We start from the raw sequence: 18633 nt of genomic DNA, 5'->3' as shown, positions 1-18633 counted from the left end.
AATGTCATACACATCGAAATGTACAATGTCATACACATCGAAATGTACAATGTCATACACATCGCAATGTAGTGTCAAACACCTCGAAATGAACATATATATATCGCACAATGCCATAATATATATTAACATGTAAGTGTCATAGAATCAAGATGGTCAATGTCATAAATACCAGTATGTGAAAACGCCTGAGACTTTCACTGATAATGAATACACGAAGTTGGAAATCATATTCGCACTATCGGACTACAAGTTCGACGACAGTAACACTTACACCAACCTGCTTCGAAAGTTTTATAATCTAAATTCAATCTAACAAATAATACGTTAGCCTAAGTCCATGAACAGTGTCTGAATTTCGCACAGGACACTAATAACTAGTCTAGACTATGATGGCAAATAGTGACAGATCCTAACCTCAGGTGTACGGTAACATCGACAGGGTATTAGAAGGTACACGAGTGAGGTATCTTCAGGTATGACAGCACCACGTGGATGTTCACACGTGAAGTAGTTCCGTTGTTTTGTGTTTGGGGATTTATTTGTTCCATATGAGTCTCACCCCTTGGTTTCGTCGGTTTTGGTGAGATATCTGCCGAAGTGGTATCAGCTGATAGTTTAAGGTTAAAATTAATTGTTGTCGTGGATTGATATTTTGTCCTAATTTTTACTATGTGATTACGCTGGGTTTGGTCTGTTGTGTCACACTGGAACACTTGTTTCATGTTTGTTTGTTTGTTTGTTTGTTTGTTGTTTAACGCCGCACTCAGCAATATTCCAGCTATAGGACGGCGGTCTGTAAATAGTCGAGTCTGGACAAGACAACCAAGTGATTGACATCATGAGCATCGATCCACGCAATTGGGATATGATGACATGCATCAACCAAGTCAGCAAGCCTGACCCCCCGATCCCGTAAGTCGCCTCTTACGACAAACATAGTCGCCTTTTGCGGCAAGAACGGGTTGCTGAAGACCTATTCTACCCCGGATCTTTACGGGTCTTGTTTCATGTCCACTATGGGACAATAAGGACATGAACATGCCTGTGCCTACGTATTTCCCTATCCGTCATGTTTTGGTGGTATGGTTATACTATACTGAGACATTTTTTTGTTATTTGAATTCTGGTAAGAAATGTGTATACTTTTAGTTATATTTTTGTTTTGTTTTTTGTACCTGGTATTTTCTAATATCCCGACTCTCCATAGAAGCCAGTGTGTCTCTAGATTTGTCATATACGAATTACCGTGACGTGTCATGTCGTTGTTGGTTTGAAATTGGCTACATTTCCTGACTAGAAGCCTCCACTGGAGCTACCGACACCTGACTCACTGACAGCTATCGACGACTGGCTAGAGATGTATATTGTTTGTGTGTCAGAAACAGACGGACAAGTTGGACTAATTACCAGGGACTTATCACTATCAGTTAGTGTCTGGCCGAAGACGGGTGATTGACAGCAATAGATTACAAGCTGTACTAATGAACTGATATAGACAAGACCCTCGCCATGCAATTTACACATCCTAGACGGACAATGTGTAATAGGATACCAGTGTATTAGAATTAGCACAGCACTTCGGCCACTATGGCCGTCTATGGCTGGCCTCGTTAAGCCACCTGAGGAACGTGAACTGATTTTAGATGATTGCTGTTTGGGAAAGGGCTTTGAGAAGAAGTGAAGACGAAAGGGAAATAGTAGCCTAGCTCCAAGGCTGTACTGAGGGAAAGGTCCATGGATATGTAGTAATTCTATCCTCCCGATAGCAAGTCTAGATATGTTGACAGTAGTAAGGACACCAGTCTCTTAAATTGTTAGTTTGTTGTTTATGACGGCGGTCTGTAAATAATCGAGTCTGGACCAGACAATCCAGTGACTGACATCATGAGCATCGATTCACCCAATTGGTTACCGATGGCATGCATCAACCATGTCAGCGAGCCTGACCACCCGATTCCGTTAGTCGCCTCTTACAACAACCATAGTCCCCTTTTATGGCAAGCATGGGTTGCAGAAGACCTATTCTACCCCGGATCTTCACGGGTCCAGTCTCTTATAGGGAGAACTTATTATTATTTACAAAATCTAGAAATTATGATTTAAACTAATAATATTTGCTTTAGGGACTTGTGCAAGTCAGGGGAAATGGGGGAGGTTTGCATTCAAACGGGGGATGACGGGGGAAGGGGTGCGAATCGGAACAACTCTGTTTATGACATTTTACGAGAAATCTATCGTCTTCGTTTTATATGTGTTCAGCACGATGGCGATACGTTTATATTTCATTACGGTTTGGGCCAAAGACACTGATGATTAACCAGCGGAAGACCTTATATATACGGCTATAAATACCAAACTCTTTAATTTCATTTTGTTTCTTAAAACCGGTGTTCATTAGTGTCGTGTTCTATCTGGAACAGAAATACAAAGAGCAGGGTTAAATATCATCCCTTAGACACTAGGTCGGAATTGAAACTTGACGTTACATGAAATGATCGATACGGTATGACAACGTAACCCTAGCTTGTTTCACATGTACAAAACGGTGCTTGTTTCAATGTCTCCATTTCTTGAACATGAACGGCTTAACACTGGATACGTGATCCTGTAGTGTAAGCCCTGTCTCTGATTGATTGGTGTTGGACAAACAAATGGCAGTGGATGTCAATATCAAAGGTTTTCGATACAGGATACCCGTTATTAATCATGTTATTTAGTACAGATTACAACGTGCCGTGAAATTGACATGCATTTGTATCAAATTAATAACGTAGGCCCATATTAGGCCATCGTCCGTGCGTTTCATGTTATTAAGCCACTAAATGCTTCAAAATGTTGAGGCACCAATTGAGAAATAGTTCGATGATTTATGACTCAGTCTGGGCAGACGGAATAGGCCAGTTATATCTGCAAGTTATTGAATGACGTTAGGTGTTCTTCAGTGTACCTAGGATGCTATATATTAATAACGACTGACAGTTATAATATTTTAATCACCCTGAAATCTAGAATCAAGGACTCATTACATCGCAATTCGATAGCATGGATCCGAAAGTATTAATATTTCGAACAGTACTGTACTTTTCTCATTCTATTTAATTTATAATCGCCAGTTCGAATCCAAGATCCGTACTAAATTTGTCATTACCTTTCTAGGGATGTTCGCACTGTGCCCATGCTAGTGGATTCGTTACGTCAGTGCGGTAAACGTGATGAAGGTCTCTATCGTAGACGTTTACCGCTTTTTGTAAAACTCATGAGCACGGGGATGGTTCTGGCAAACCTTGGATCTTAATAAAGGCGACTCTTCTTTACAATTGAGATTAATCAATAAATGTGTTTTGCACAAATGTGAGAAAGTCTTCATCATTAAACACATCTATGAGGTTGTATACAGACGCGTTGGTTAGTTTGAGTCCTTGTTTATCACCATTTGCCTGTGCTCCGTTTCAGCGTGACTCATTCCATTATAAAGAATTACTACTTCTCAATCTTTCCCATTCATGAAGCGACTGGTAATTTCACCATTATCCGTGTATTACCGTTGTCTTTTATGGCTGTCTTGTGGTCGTATGAATAATGATTTTCATGTTAATGCTCAATCATATCCCATAACACTTCATATTTCACGTAAGGCATCGTTTTTAAATGCACGATGCATTTCTTATCTTTAGATAATTAACGACTCGTCTTATGCTAAACAGACGAAGTAAAAGTTAAGCGAATTTAATAACGAGTGTTGTTCTACAATCGGCTCGGGATACACAAATGAATAATTAAAATCTACAGATCTGTGCCTGTTTTTTTCGACATATGATTTCTAGAATTTTAAATATATTTTTTTTTAAATTCACAAATGACATTACGGAGCAGCAACGATGAGTCAACCACTGCACGTGGCAAGTTCCCCGGATGTATAACGCTTTGTCTCTTTAACTGTTTTAACCGGGAGTAATGAAGGCCCAATCTGATTAATCTCTACCGTGAACGTTATGATCGCAACAGTGTTGATCTCAACTGCCAAATTCTCGTTCTTCGTGAAATTTGAAAGTGTTTTTTTCTTCATTTTTTTTCACAAAGAGGTCGGTCATTGTGATGAAATACGAGGAAACAAGTGAATTGTTTTTCCATCGGATCCGTGAATGGGTAGAAGTGTGACTCAATGCTAATAAAACTGTCCGTAGAATTAATTTTACTCAATTGACCCATATCTGAATCTCAGTCCGTGACCTTCAAACAGAAATGTCGAACTGTCTTTTACATAAATCAGCACGGAAACAAAGGGACTCGCCAAACTTAAGTATGCATATTTCTGGTAGGCTTTGATTTGTAAAATCTTAATCTGTGAAATACCAATATTTCATAGCCTGGCGCAAACCCAACTTGACCTTTGACCCGTCAGCTCAGCCGTGCAACGAACTCCGCCATCAATCTCGGCGTTATAGGTTCCAAATGAAAAATTATAAATAACAGAGTGTTGGAGACAGGGGAGTAAGTAATACGAAGTTTATGTAGTGAGTGTCACGGATCGTTTGTACATACATTCTTCCTGGTTATGATTTTGGTTTTGTTAGCACCAAAGTGGTAAAACGTCAAAGCTAACATACTCACTCACCCATATATGACCTCGTGATATAATCGCTAAAGAATAGGAGTGAGAGAGTTGGGTTTAACGCCGCTTTTAACAGTATTACAGTTATGTCGCGGCGTGTCAGCTTAATGTGGGAGGAAATCCCGAAGTGGTGCAGGTCTCAGACGTGTAGCACTTCGGTGAAACCCACGAGCACAGGTATATAACTGGAATACTGTTAAAAGAGGCGTTAAACCAAACTCACTCACTCACTCATTGTCTCAAAGATTCTTCTTGCCGCTAACCTGACCTGCCACAGAGTAGCACGTCCCTCTCATACACTTCTCGTGAAACATGTGGATGTCTATTTCTTATAACAACTCTTCCCTTCCGAACGGACTGAGTGTTTTCCCCGCTAAGTAACTCAACGCCCGAGTCTTTTGCTGTGATCGATTTCGTTTGATTTGACTGGTCGAGTCGTAGGTCCATTAATCGCTGTATTAGGGTGACCGCTGACCAGCTCCACTGCTAGACAAATCAATTCCGTCTGTGATCAAAGCCTGAACTGCCTCGTCCGTCTTCCGCGGTTTGACCATTGTGTCAACTGCGATGCATTATTCTTGAGGTTTGTCAACTGCAATGCAATGTTTTTTATCCATATTTCTTGAAGATGCATTATTCTTCAGCACATTCTGCTACTGCAATGCGTTTCGCTGTGTCTCATTTCCCATTGCGATGCGCAACTCTGTACGTCTTCTTCCATTGCGGTGTGCTATTCCTTTGCTCTGGGTCCCATTGTAAAGCGTTATTCTTGTATAAAGCCGCTTCTACACGACCGGCGATATTTTGTTTGGTTTGTTCACCCATTTGTGAAGCTTTAAATTTATTCTTGAGTTTTTCCTCATAGTGGTGTATTTGTTTTCGTTAGCCCTGTTCCTACAGCTATGCGTTATTTTTTTCCAATTGTGATACGTTCTGCTTGAATTCTATGTTCTTGGACCGCCTCCGTGGTCTACTGGTAGATAGTCCGCCCGGAGACCGATCCCCGGCCGAAACATACCAATAGACGTCAAAAGATGGTACTTTGTTATTACCCTATCTGGGGCTCGGCCTCAAGGGGCGTAAACAAGGACTGGTCGGCTCGGAGTCAGTATACTGTGTCTGAGTGGGGTATTCGTGTTAAACTGGGGCATGGTATCTCGGTGAGCTAGCACTATTAATCGGCATCAGTCCAGACTAGTACAAGCACACACACACACACACACACACACACGTCGCTATATAAGTGCAATACTCTTGGACGCGACGTTAAACACAATTTCACAAAATTGTCTAACCGTCGTAAGTCCCTCATTACATAATTTATAAAAACCCCATGGTTCGTAACTCTAATTATTTTAGTATTTCAAATGCACATAAGTGGTTTTACAAACTTCTATTTTATATCACATGCTTTTTACTGTGTAACATGTGTCTCATAGGCCTTTATAGGCCGGCTGGCGTTATTCTTTATATATATTTCTGCCTGTATTTTACCAAATTGAAATATTATTGTATACAACGCCGGGTGACACTTAAATAAAACAATCTTCTTCTCTCTTTCTTCTATCATGTACCATTGTCATGGCTTGCACGGCTGGGCTGGCGTTTGTCTCAGAGGGGTCCTTATGTGGGCGACTTTCATCGAACTCAGGTCTGTGCTTACGAAATGGAGCATCGGTTTGTAGCATTGTAATGGGAGTAGCTCTACCGTAAATCGTTACTGTTCTGACTAAACCCGACGCAGATGGGGACTTTTGTATGCACAGCTCATACGGAAACTTTTGTATGCACATTGTATTTACATAAATCCATAAAACATAGACTCCGGCCAAACCTGAGCATCTGACAGTGTTATCTGTCTTAAAATAAAGTCAGATAACTCAACACCGAGTCGGAAATCCCACTGCGGCCATCATACTGTTGCCAATCTACCTGCAATCGACATTGTTTTGACATTTGTGTCTAAATGCCAGAGTTGAATTCGAAAACAGTAATGACACTGTTATGGCTAATACCAAACTCTGTTATTGAGTTAATTAGGTCAATTTAGGTTCAGCTAAAAATCGGTTTGGTCATAACACGGGAACGACTCTTGTGACCTTCCGTCTATGTACATACACTTTAGTGAAATCGACATGTGAAATAAGTGGCAAATAATAGAATATGGACTCTTGAAATGAACACTGACTGTAGGGCTCCACGTGAAATCCGCCTCGGGTTGAATTTGATTTAATAACAGATGGCCCAGTAATTATTGATTAAGCGCACGCGATGTGTAGTGAAATACCTTATCAAGCCCGCGATCGATTTGATAATCGACTCCCTGCCTAATGTTAGAAGCATGTAAGATAAAATGCTGCGGGCAAACCTTCCCCCTTATTTTTTTACTATTTGCAATCGGCATCCAGTTCGCCAAGATTCCTCGTTTTCGAGCGTGTGGGAAAGGCATACATCTTAGAGGACAGAACAAACATTTTTAGAAATATTATCCAGTCATTATGGAATTTATTGATGTTTGAGCGCAAACACACTCAATTCTGAGCAAACAGAACAATAAGGGGGCCTCCATTGGCTTAGATGTGTTCCGCGCGTTTCCTGTGCTAGATTGAAATTGTAAACATTCCTATACAGGTTGTGCACAGTTCTATCTTCAAATTTCCCCGACAGGTGTGTAATATTGTCATTTTTCTGTCATTGACGGTTTGGGTCCCTTGGTCTGGTTGATGCGAGCACTCAATCTGCTGACACCAGAACCCCGACAGAGCTTGTGTTCGAATCAATAGACAGCAGCAGCGTTATGCTGTCGACGTAATAAAGTCCTCCCAAAATGTGCTAACGACGAACAAACTCGGAGCTCTAGATGAAGTTATCCTGGTAATTGCCAAGGTAAATATGACAAATTCGGACAATTGCTGTTCCGATAGCCATAATGACCTACCCTACGCGACATTCGGAGTGGAAACGACTGCTGTTGCCATTGTCCCTGTCTATGGCGTGACGGTGTAAACTTTCATAATAGGACTTTATTGCTCGCAAGAACGTGGTGAGTTGGCTTCGATTCCTACTCGGGATTTTCTTATACGTTTTATTGCTTTCTTTTTGCTTGAGTTTCCTAATGGGCTGCTTAAATCACAAACTGACACACATTTACGACTACAGCTACTTGGTGGTTTTCAACAATGGATTGTTGGTAGACTGCAATTGTAGAAGCTTTGTCTCACTGGTATTGGTTAAAGGTTAACCTAGTCTAACATTGGACACTTTAGGCATGGCGCTTGCTTCACCTGACAAACGTGAAATATGTATATATCTGGGTTTCCTTTTCGTGCTCTTTAACAACATATTACTATGAAATTTAGGCTATTGAGAAACAGACTGCTTGATATAAACGTTCTAGATCATATTTATTGTTTGGTTGTTGTTTAACGCCGCACTCAGCAATGTTCCAGCTATATGACGGTCATACTTAGTGATTTCGTTAATTAGTTTTATTATCAGAGCATCGTTATCATCATCGTTTATTATTATCATTAATATGATGATGATGATGATGATTAGTAGTAGTAGTAGTAGTAGAACAGTAATGTCATTATTTCTTTCACACAGATAACCACCACTACTTTGTGATTTTGTTAATTATTTTTATTATCAGCAGCATCGTTATCATCATCGTTTATTATTATTATCATTAATGTGATGATGATGATGATGATGATGATGATTGATGATGATGATTGATGATGATGATTATTATTAGTAGTAGTAGAAGTAGTACAGCAATGTCATTATTTCTTTCACTACTATATTTGCGATGATGAATATGGTTATAATAATCATCCACATAGTCATTATAAAGCTGCAGTGGCTACGTGGTGACCTTTAGTCCATCACTCTCGACGTATCCACAAAAGAGGACATTCTCTGAGTAGGCATTTCCGTACATCTGTTCCATCAACAACAGCTTCCTCAAGCCTCCATCACTGACACAACGCTTCAGCTCTAACATCCTTCCTTTAATCTCTAACACCACTCTACGGCTAAGTCGAGGGCTGGATTACTGTATGTTTGCCTTGTAGTAACGTGGTCACTTTGCTATTCATCTTGTAGACAAACACAAGGCCCTTGTTAGACTTATCTTGGACGCTTTCTTTGACCGCTGTTCGTTTGATGAAGCCGTGGTGTAAAATTCTTCGGTCTACTTTCATCACAAGTGGGGGCCTTCACACGTCCTCCCCTCGCCGGACATGAACAAGCAATGTATCATGCGACTGTTGTAAGTCAAGAAACTGACAGGGAGTTTGTGTGCGGGAAATACTAAAATATATATATCAGTAAATTGGTCCATCGCGCCTGGGAGACGAGAACTAATAAACAAACATGATTGCCTCATTAGCTGGAAAAAAATATGGCTGTGCCCTGTGTATCTTGGCTGTAAGGTACCTTTGTCCGATAAGTTCTGAAGGGATGCTTTTGTACGTGTGGTAAAGTAATATCCCCACGCGAGCTAAATTCATCAATTAAATTCACCTCTTGATGTGCTGAAGCCGGATATAGAGAATGGTCGGATATGTGTGTTCTTGTTGATGTATACTACTAAAAAAAGGTTAAAGACTACCCGGTTGTTTCATGTCACTATAGCTAATTTGTCATCCCTGCCATGGCAGATTAACTATAGTAAAAGGAAAGAATCGAGGGTCCTTAACCTGTTTTGATTAGTGTATATAACGAATAACGGTTGTCACGAGCAGTCCTTATCCACCAAGAGGGGACAGAAGTGTTTATGGATATAGCGAACAACGGATACAACGAAAGGTGCGTTATGTTGAATTTCGTCACATCCATTTATTGGACTTTTTTAAGGCGCCATAAGGAGTGTTTCGAATACTCTCATACCCTATTGGTTGATGTGTTTTATATCTTAATGAGTGTAAAGTTATTCAAAACCTATTTGAAAACACTCGCTTTTAGAAAACAGGTATCGTTTTAGTTCAGGATTTGACGATATTGTCAGTTTAGCACGCCATTTATACCACATTATTATTGTTGAAGACATAAAAATACATACCCTCGCTGTTTCTGTCTAGAACACTATATAAATCAACGTTATGTCTTAGACGATTAAGATAGGCTGTTTTTTTACACCCTTAAAGATAATATAGTGTTGTTTTTAACCGTCTCCGACACACGCATCCAAGAAGCTATCAGTTAAAGTGTAGCTTTTAGACTGGACGCCTGTCTACAGATACCGTCGGCGAAAAAGCCATGCCAACACGGACACCAGTTCATGTCAATTCTGAAGGCTCTCTAGGCTCTGTACAGATTCGCGCCTTATCGAAGATTTGTTACACGCGTGCCTTTTCAGTAAATCCCATATCTTGACAAACATCCTGATGGTAGTTGGCGGTGGGGCGGGCTGACATCGATGTGGTTGGCGCGGGAGTTCTTGCTTGGTAGTACAAATAACACGACTAGATCAACCCAAATGCGACTGAAATCATGTTTAAGTGTCATTACACATTGTAGTGTTGTTGCCACGGCAACTAGACGGGACATTAAGCTGTAACAGTCACGTCCCTAACTGCCCAGGCGGTGGGGTAGCCCAGTGGTTAAGGCGTTCGCAAGCCACGCCAACGGGCCCGGGTTCGATTCCCAACAAGGGTAACATGTGTGAAACCTATTTTAGGCTATTTCTGGTGTATACGCCTTGGTTGGCTCGAGCGTCCTAAAACCATACTCAATACTATCTACCTTTTCTATCGTCCAGCTTGACATTATCATATCCAAACTGAATTGATCTATGTAAGGAAAGCCAGAACTAATTAAACTTTATCTTGACTTTAAACAGGATAATAAAGACGTTACTTTTTATTCTGATCTATTTGTGGGACAGACTGTCAATATATTTTATCGGAATAGAAAAATCGTACGTATTTATTCCAGTAAATTTGCTCCAACGCATGTGTATTCTTGTCATGGCTCCGGGATTGTGATCCTTCGTCTTGTCGGCAACGTTAACGTGAACGACCAGCATACTTCACTCTATCTGAGACGCCCTGATAAAACAGAAACACTGTTTAAAGCTGCGTTATCGCCCAACTCACTCACTCACCCTTTATGTTATGACACGTGATAGCAATCCTCACACACTTTAATGTTGTAATGCCAATTAATTACATGCTAGCTCAATAGTTAAAGACGACGCCTTTTTTAATTATTCTTGAACATAACACTTCGGGACCAAAGTTGTTGATGTGGTGCAATTTTGATATCAAAACGGCTAAAAATATAAAGATGTTGCTTCCCTGGTTCACAAAGTGATGTTGAGGCCCTGGTCGTCGATCACTCGATTAATAAAGGTCTGTGATATTATTTTCTTTAAATCTGATATCAGTGATATATTAACCTTTGACACACGGACATTCAAACTAACTGTCGGAATACTGAACTTTGGGGTTTCTTCAGAATTTGATAAATTTTCTGTTCAAAATGTTTCTTATATAGAGTGGCAGAGCAGCGTTAAGCATCTCTTCATATAAATATTAATCGTCAAGGCCAGAGAAACTATCTGCCGAAACTATTAGTCAGAAAAGCAAGATAGTGGTGGAAATTAAATGGATCACGCCAATCAGTGATGACACCGGGTGTTCAAGCCAATCAGTGATGATACCAGGTGTTCACGCCAATCAGTGATGATACCAGGTGTTCACGCCAATCAGTGATGATACCAGGTGTCCACGCCAATCGGTGATGATACAAGGTGTTCACGCCAATCGGTGATGATACCAGGTGTTCACGCCAATCAGTGATGAAACCAGGTGTTCACGCCAATCAGTGATGATACCAGGGGTCCACGCCAATCGGTGATGATACCAAGTGTTCACGCCAATCGGTGATGACACCAAGTGTTCACGCCAATCAGTGATGATACCAAGTGTTCACGCCAATCAGTGATGATACCAAGTGTTCACGCCAATCAGTGATGATACCAGGTGTTCACGCCAATCAGTGATGATACCAAGTGTTCACGCCAGCCACGACGCTGCTCATACAGACAGTCAGACGGCATTTCTTAATAGATCAGACCGCCTCCGTGGTCTTGTGGTAGAGCGTCCGCCCGGAGAGCGGAAGGTCCAGGGCTCGATCCCGGGCCGCGTCATACAAAAAGACGTTAAAAGATTGTACTTGTTGTTACCCTGTCTGGCGCTCGGCATTAAGGGGCTAAAACAAGGACTGGTCGGCTCGGAGTCAGTATACTGTGTCTGAGTGGGGTATTCATGTTAAACTGCGGCATGGTATCTCAGTGAGCTAGCACTATAAATCGGCATCAGTCCGGACTAGTACAAGCAGCCACACACACACATACACGTGCATGCACGTCGCTATATAAGTGCAATACTCTTGGACGCGACGTTAAACCCAATTTCACCTCACCTCACCTCTTAATAGATCAATGATTCAATCGCTTTGAAAAAGTGACGCTTATAGTTTAATCGATATGTGTTGATCGTATTTGATATCATGATGAGATTTAAAAGGTAAACATAAACATATTTCTTTTCAAGGTTGGATGATACACAAACAACCTTGATGAGAAAACGTGGAGGCCGGTTGTTGTTGTTCCTGAAGAAACATGTTTATCACGTGTATAAATACAAGTGGCTGAGTTTGTGAATCTGAAACCGGTTTACCAAACCAGTTCTTGTGACGTGATGGGCCCGGTAGAAGTCGCGGTGATGCATCGGATACTGAATTAAACGGACGTGATGTCCTTTGAAGTAATTAAGCCTCCGCTTTAGTCATTCTTCTCAAACAACGTTTTCAATCACGTTACCCCACAACAACGGGAATGTATATCAATGAACACCATCTTTCCGATAGAGAATTTCTTGTCGCCGTTGATACAGTGTGACAGAAATCCCGAGATTCGTGAAAGTCGATATTTGTTCGTGACAGACGCGACCAAATACGCAGACAGGGCGATTTACACGAACCGACTGTCATGTTTCGTTGGAATATTATCCTGTATTTGGAAATTGACAAGGTCTCGCACTGAGTGACAGCCATTCACACAGTTGTAACAATGACGATGACATGTTGAATCGATGTGTCAGCAGTTGGCCTGCTGATGGCGACCGCCGTATTCAGTCGTATCCATGCGAGACGTTGAAATTGCTGTAATTTTCTAATGACAATGTCTGAGAACCCCACTAATGGGATAATAGACGCTCATAAGACACTTATACCATAAATTAGTCAAATTACCCCCGCTAGCGTGAAACACATTAGCTTATACACTAGTATGGCACGTCGGGTCATTTTCACACTATGCTGTATTCTCATGTAAATGGTAACACCACCCTATTTCTCACCATAGGAATAGAGTGCCAAATGTAAATATTTTCTCAAATTCTCTTCTAAGTAATCTCTGTGGAAATTCATTTTCCGTTTGAAAGATCTCTTTTGGAATATGTCCAATATGGACAGCGTTTGAATCATACCCAAAGGATGAATTTTCAGTTGATTACACGTACTTAAGGGTTTATGAAAAATATGCGCTTGATTCTTAACGTATATTATTCAGCAATTTTCGTTAGAACATTCTACTGAGAAAGATATATTCAGTCGTTTAACCAGCATATTTTCCGCGCTTAATTAAACACCGCTCGTTTAGTGTTTTCCTGAACACCTGCTTCGTAAAATACTCAGAAAGCAATTAGCCTTGATGTGTTAGGAGAGAATGTAATACTTCCGCATTAATATTTATCAAAATACACCCATCTTTGTGCGTCAGACAATAGTCGCTAGCGGCACGAAATAGACTACGGTAAATTACATCATTCAAAAAGGAGACGGAAATCACGGGTTGTCGCCGAAGAGCGACGTGCTTTTCAGCCGATGTCAAAATTGATGGTGTATGTTTCAGCCAAAGGGATATTGAATCCGGCGTATATTGAAATTGAACATGAGCCATAGTACTTTCTTTGGCGTGGTATCCGACCTTTTATTCTTTGGAATTGTGACAATAAACTTGGTGGGAAAATGTAATATAGTGAGCTGTAGACAAACGGCTTTTCAGCCGTATGTGTTCATGCTTCGACTGCCAAACTAATTTCCTCTACAGCTTCTTGATCTTTATCATGGCTTAAAAGCTTATCAGTCCATACTTCACTTGTCACGAAACAATTCTCTTATCATGTTCAAAACACCATGGAATTAGTTGTATTTTTAAAAGTGTTTCTTTATAAGAATGTTATCTGCTTTTTCATACATTTTGGTATTAATATTTCAATGTATACTTGGTTGTATATATTTTGAGCTGATAACAGATAGTAATAAGTTCAACCAAGCTAATATTTTGTTTGGCATTTTCTTGTTATCAGATAGTTTAATATTCTCTACTTTTTTGTTTCACGCTGGTCTGATGTTTTACTGGAAATGTCGGCTGCTTTTTGTTCTTGCACTGAAGGCGATTATGAGAATAACGCATTCGTCTCTGAATCTGCCGCCACATTTGATACTTCACTACGATTACAGCAATTGCGTGTCAGTTTTATCTAATGTCTATACACACTCAATTACCTTATCAAACGAGAAGCAGTCATAAATTATTGAACAAAAGGTAGACGACTGGTCAATCATTGCTTACGTAACCTCAATTGTCTTGACTTAATCCACCCACGATAAGAATGTGTCTTCGATTAGATCAACCTCCGTCACGGTTAAAGTAACCGAGCAGTCTGTTTTCCTGCAAAGCCGAGCCTCTACGTCTCTCCAGGATTATTTGGGTTTCCAGAGTACTGTTTTCAAAGTTATCACCAGAATCACACAAAGTCTCAAGATAAAAGGTAAGGGCGGAGCGTTTTAATAATTGATAACCCTAAACCGGTTGAGATAACCGAACGGACTACGTTGGTACCTATCTCGTCTGCTCCCGTAAGCAGACGATAACGCAACGGCGCGCAATTCGCTCTGACAGATGACATCTGACGAGCATGATTGATTTATACTGTCTGCAAGGCTGGCTTAGTGACGTGTATTTCATGTAGCACATCGGGCAGACTTTTCAGGACTTTTAGTCGAAGGTTAACAGGTGTAGAGATAGGTGCGGTGAGGGATTCCTGAGTTATGCGAATGTCATTGCGATGTCATAGCATTGCTTCGGCGTGCGTGAATCGGAATTAATCTGAGAGAAGGTGTTGGCGTTATATATGTGACTTGTCATCTAAATTGTCACTTGGGACTCACTCAGGTGTACGTTGGCCCCGACAAACAGATGTCGTGTGATAAACTACACGCCACACGGAATATATTTTCCCTCCGAGAAATCAGGTAAGAAGTTCACGTCTTCGTTGAATATTTCGACCCAAGTGTCTTTATCAAAATCCACCCTTCAAATCATTGAAACCTAGCAGTTATAGTGTTTAATAATATATTCATTGTTAAACAATGTCCCATGCATATATTAGAAATACATTTTCCATTTTGACCTCATATTAATATGTCCATTCTAAAATATTTATGATTAATATTAGATCACTTTCCTTTTATTTGTATCATTAACTATTTGTAATTTAATTATCTAAACTAAATCGCATTAGGAGCTTTACATGAAATAACTTTTAAAAAAATGAAGTATGATAGCGAGAAAAATAGATATACGACTACCACTTGAAGTAAATGGTCGGCTGAATTTCTTCCATGTCTTATTTCCGTGGCGCTTATCTCTTGGCCGTGGTACTCTTCAGCTAATGCTTGTTCCATGTTTATACATTAGTTAGTGAAAGTTCAGTACTATTTTAACGATTTTCCTAATCAGCTGATCTTAATGCTTCTAACTTTTGAACCGTGCGATCGACGTGAGTCGCTCTTAAGGCTGAGAACACTTAGCCGTCAACAAGAACAACAACAATATTGTAATTAACAGCCCAAACAAATATAATCTACAAATTAATATGACATTAAATGTATTAAAGTGTGTGCTTTCGTTTATTAAAGGTAGTGTATCTACTCACTTTTAATGATAAACGTCTCGATATTAATATCGCACTTATCGTTACTTTAAAACGGTTATTATATACCTTGATATCTGATGTTATAATAACTATATTGGATTGAGATTGAGCATAATTAATAATCTAATAATCGTCTGTCAATAAGTGTTCATAGACCACATATTGGTTTTCTTGGCTCTTCAAGCTACTAACACGAGAAGCCAAAATATTTGCACTACCCAAACCCGATTAGTGCTAATATTATCCAAGCATTTTATCTGCTAAATGAACAGTGGCTTTGTTTAATTATAAGCAATAAATGGGGCCGACTTTATTGCAACCCCAGGCCTTTACGAGTAACAACCAACATATTGCGTTTTATCCTTAAGATCTGAAAGGTGCATTAATATTTGATGGTAAGGACTCGTTTGAAGCGGCTGTGCGTATCGCGTTAGTTGGAAGTTGAGTGGGTACTGCATATCTCATGACCCCTGCCAGACTAAGAATCGATAGGTCAAAAAACACAAACTCAGCTTGTTACACGTAAGTGTAAACTAGGCGTGTATAATTCATACTGGTGTAATTAAACCCCATGTCACTGAGGAGAGATATGGATAATCGTAATTAGGGCGGGACGACGTTTTCCCACTTGGATAACTTGTCTTTGTCTGGTAGGAGTTCCACATGCGGTTACATTGCTGCCAGACTGGTGTGACAAACACGTTTATATACAACAACAGGTACGGATAAACGTGAGTACGTCATGTAATTGTGTCTTTTGTCGGTTTGTTAGCACGTAATTTCTATGTGTACATGCTACATAGGTAAGACAAACATCAATTTCCGGCTTACAGTGATAATTTTAGGAACCCAAACTGTTATTTACATGGACTCAATACACCGCATGTTTTAATCATTGGTCCACGCTTAGCTGCACATATCGACAAAACAGTAGAACTGTTGCTATGCTGTTTGGAGTTGAAGGTGATCGGGAAAAAAGTCACAAAAAGATCAAGCGGGAAAACAATATCAGATTAAAACTCTTTAAAACACTGAAATAAAGACTGAAATGGGTATGAAAGACAAGGGATTAAAGACTAATTGGTTTCGAGTAAACGTGATTAACATTTGGGATAATCAGGTCTCCAACAGGTTGGCTTCCATGAAAACAATCGGTGCTAATGAAATTGTTAGTTGTATCATGTACTGTAAGTTTGTGAAACTGGAAATTGACAAATGTTTGTGCTAGTTTTATACTTATTGATTTCTATTGTTATTATTATACTAAACTGAATGAACTAAACAATTTGAAAGTCTTTTGGACGAATTTGGCTTTTTCTTCTTGACTTTTTTCCCCAACTCAAATCTGTAACTTTTTCTCGTGACTTTTTTCCCTGCAATCAGAGTTGAACACACGCACTTGGAATTGATTCATTATTTTGAGAGTTGGAGACTGTCGATGTTTTGCGCCCACTGGGTTCGACTTCGGATAACATCTACACGGTTTGTAAATATCAGGCATCGTTTATTCAAAAGTATCAGTCAGTCCGCGTTACGCTGATGCAAATGTTACCGTGAGTATTAATGGGGATTCGTGATAACTATGGTCAAGTATAAACGGGGGAATATTTGTATCATCGTGATGCTAACTTGGTCAGACAAGACGAGCTATTCATATCAGTTGATGTCTGTTTCTTCCAGTATTTTACTTAAACTGTTCTAAATTAATGACGTGAACATCTATGATAAGAATGTAAATCAGATCTTCATTGTTATTTATGATACTTAACGATTAGTGTGTGTCACGATCTGAATGTTTTCAGTGATTGTTTTAGTTTATACGTCAGTTTCTATGCAAGATTATTTGAAATATTGCCCGCAATCATCACTGTTTTAAGTCTGAAGGTATTCAAAAAGAACGGAAACACTACTGACATAAATAGTTACTTAGGTTTTCTTTCACTATTATTTTCGCGTGTCCTAATACTACAATAAAATATCCTCTTATGGTGTTTATATAGCACATCCACCCACTTCCGTGTGCATGCGTAGTGTTTGTTGCGACGATTGGATCGACCTTTTTTAATCTTCTTTTGGTGGCGCCTTGGGTCTGATAAAATACTGGAAAAATGTAATTTTCCTTCATTTGGGAATGAAAACGTTCTTCTGTTATGTTTGATGAATAAAATAATTCAGAATCCCAGCAGCAAGTCCCTAATTCGGGAATGTAAATTATTTCCAGGTCTTTTAAAGCGTTTGTAGTCTGGACCTGGTTCTTTTATGTCATTAATACCGATAACGTACATGTCAACAGCGAGGATGTACATAACACTTGCCCTTGTTATTAAACGGTTATGTAAACGATTAGGAATCAGCATAGAGAGTCCACCAACACGCAGTATAGTCTGTTAGCTGGCCATACTTGAACAGCCCACACTGCGTCTAGCATCAGGAGAATGATGTCCCATATGATATCTCTACACCAATATTTGTCATAAGATTTGTGCCATGACAATAATAACATGAAGAGGACCCTCCCTTGTAAATAGCTCACGGGCTCTCTAGTTGCCCCGAACGTGGCAAGGGAGGTTTGTAATGTTCCCATCAAGGTAATGTATAGCAAATCCGACTTGAAGAGTTCGCTGAACAAACACAATTCTGTGTCATTTGATTGACAACCGAAGCTGCAATGATTGATGTGAAAGCTACAAGTATTTGCACTGTAACAGTACCACGAACACACACGTAATGGAGCATACAGGATGGTTAATTGAGGGTATTTGCCACCAACGAGCTGGAATGTGATGTAAGGTATTGCAGGTTACTCAACACTCGATGTCCCGAGACGAAGAGGTTGTGTGTTATGTCGGAAGTAGAAACGACACTTGGGAAGGTCAGTCAGTAATCTGACGATAGGCTCACTTGTCTCATGGTCCTGGGACTTGGTAGTCATACTTACCGAATATTCTTCCTGCCCTGGGTGGGATATGCGTCCTGTATATGAGACATATGTCCCAATGTCTTGTA

General features: G+C 40.0%; 1 protein-coding gene across 4 annotated transcripts in view; it reads left to right on the top strand.

Annotated features, from left to right (window-relative positions):
* LOC124144482 overlaps nucleotides 1-18633 on the top strand; it is a 77160-nt gene that overhangs the window by 36287 nt on the left and 22240 nt on the right. Inside the window, exon 1 of one of the 4 annotated variants that reach the window (XM_046513926.2) lies at nucleotides 7394-7658. The exons of 2 other annotated variants lie outside the window; for them this stretch is intronic. The gene's annotated coding sequence lies outside the window, so the exon portion shown is untranslated. Of the gene's footprint in view, nucleotides 1-7393; nucleotides 7659-14602; nucleotides 14945-18633 lie in introns of those variants that run through there. One more of the 4 variants, XM_046513908.2, reaches the window with a different exon arrangement.

The sequence above is a fragment of the Haliotis rufescens genome, unplaced genomic scaffold, assembly GCF_023055435.1.
Source record: "Haliotis rufescens isolate VD_foot unplaced genomic scaffold, xgHalRufe1.0.p SCAF_3, whole genome shotgun sequence".
Lineage (NCBI taxonomy): Eukaryota > Metazoa > Mollusca > Gastropoda > Lepetellida > Haliotidae > Haliotis > Haliotis rufescens.
The sequence above is the reverse complement of the archived record's forward strand: the minus strand, read 5'-3'. Positions and strand labels throughout refer to the sequence as shown.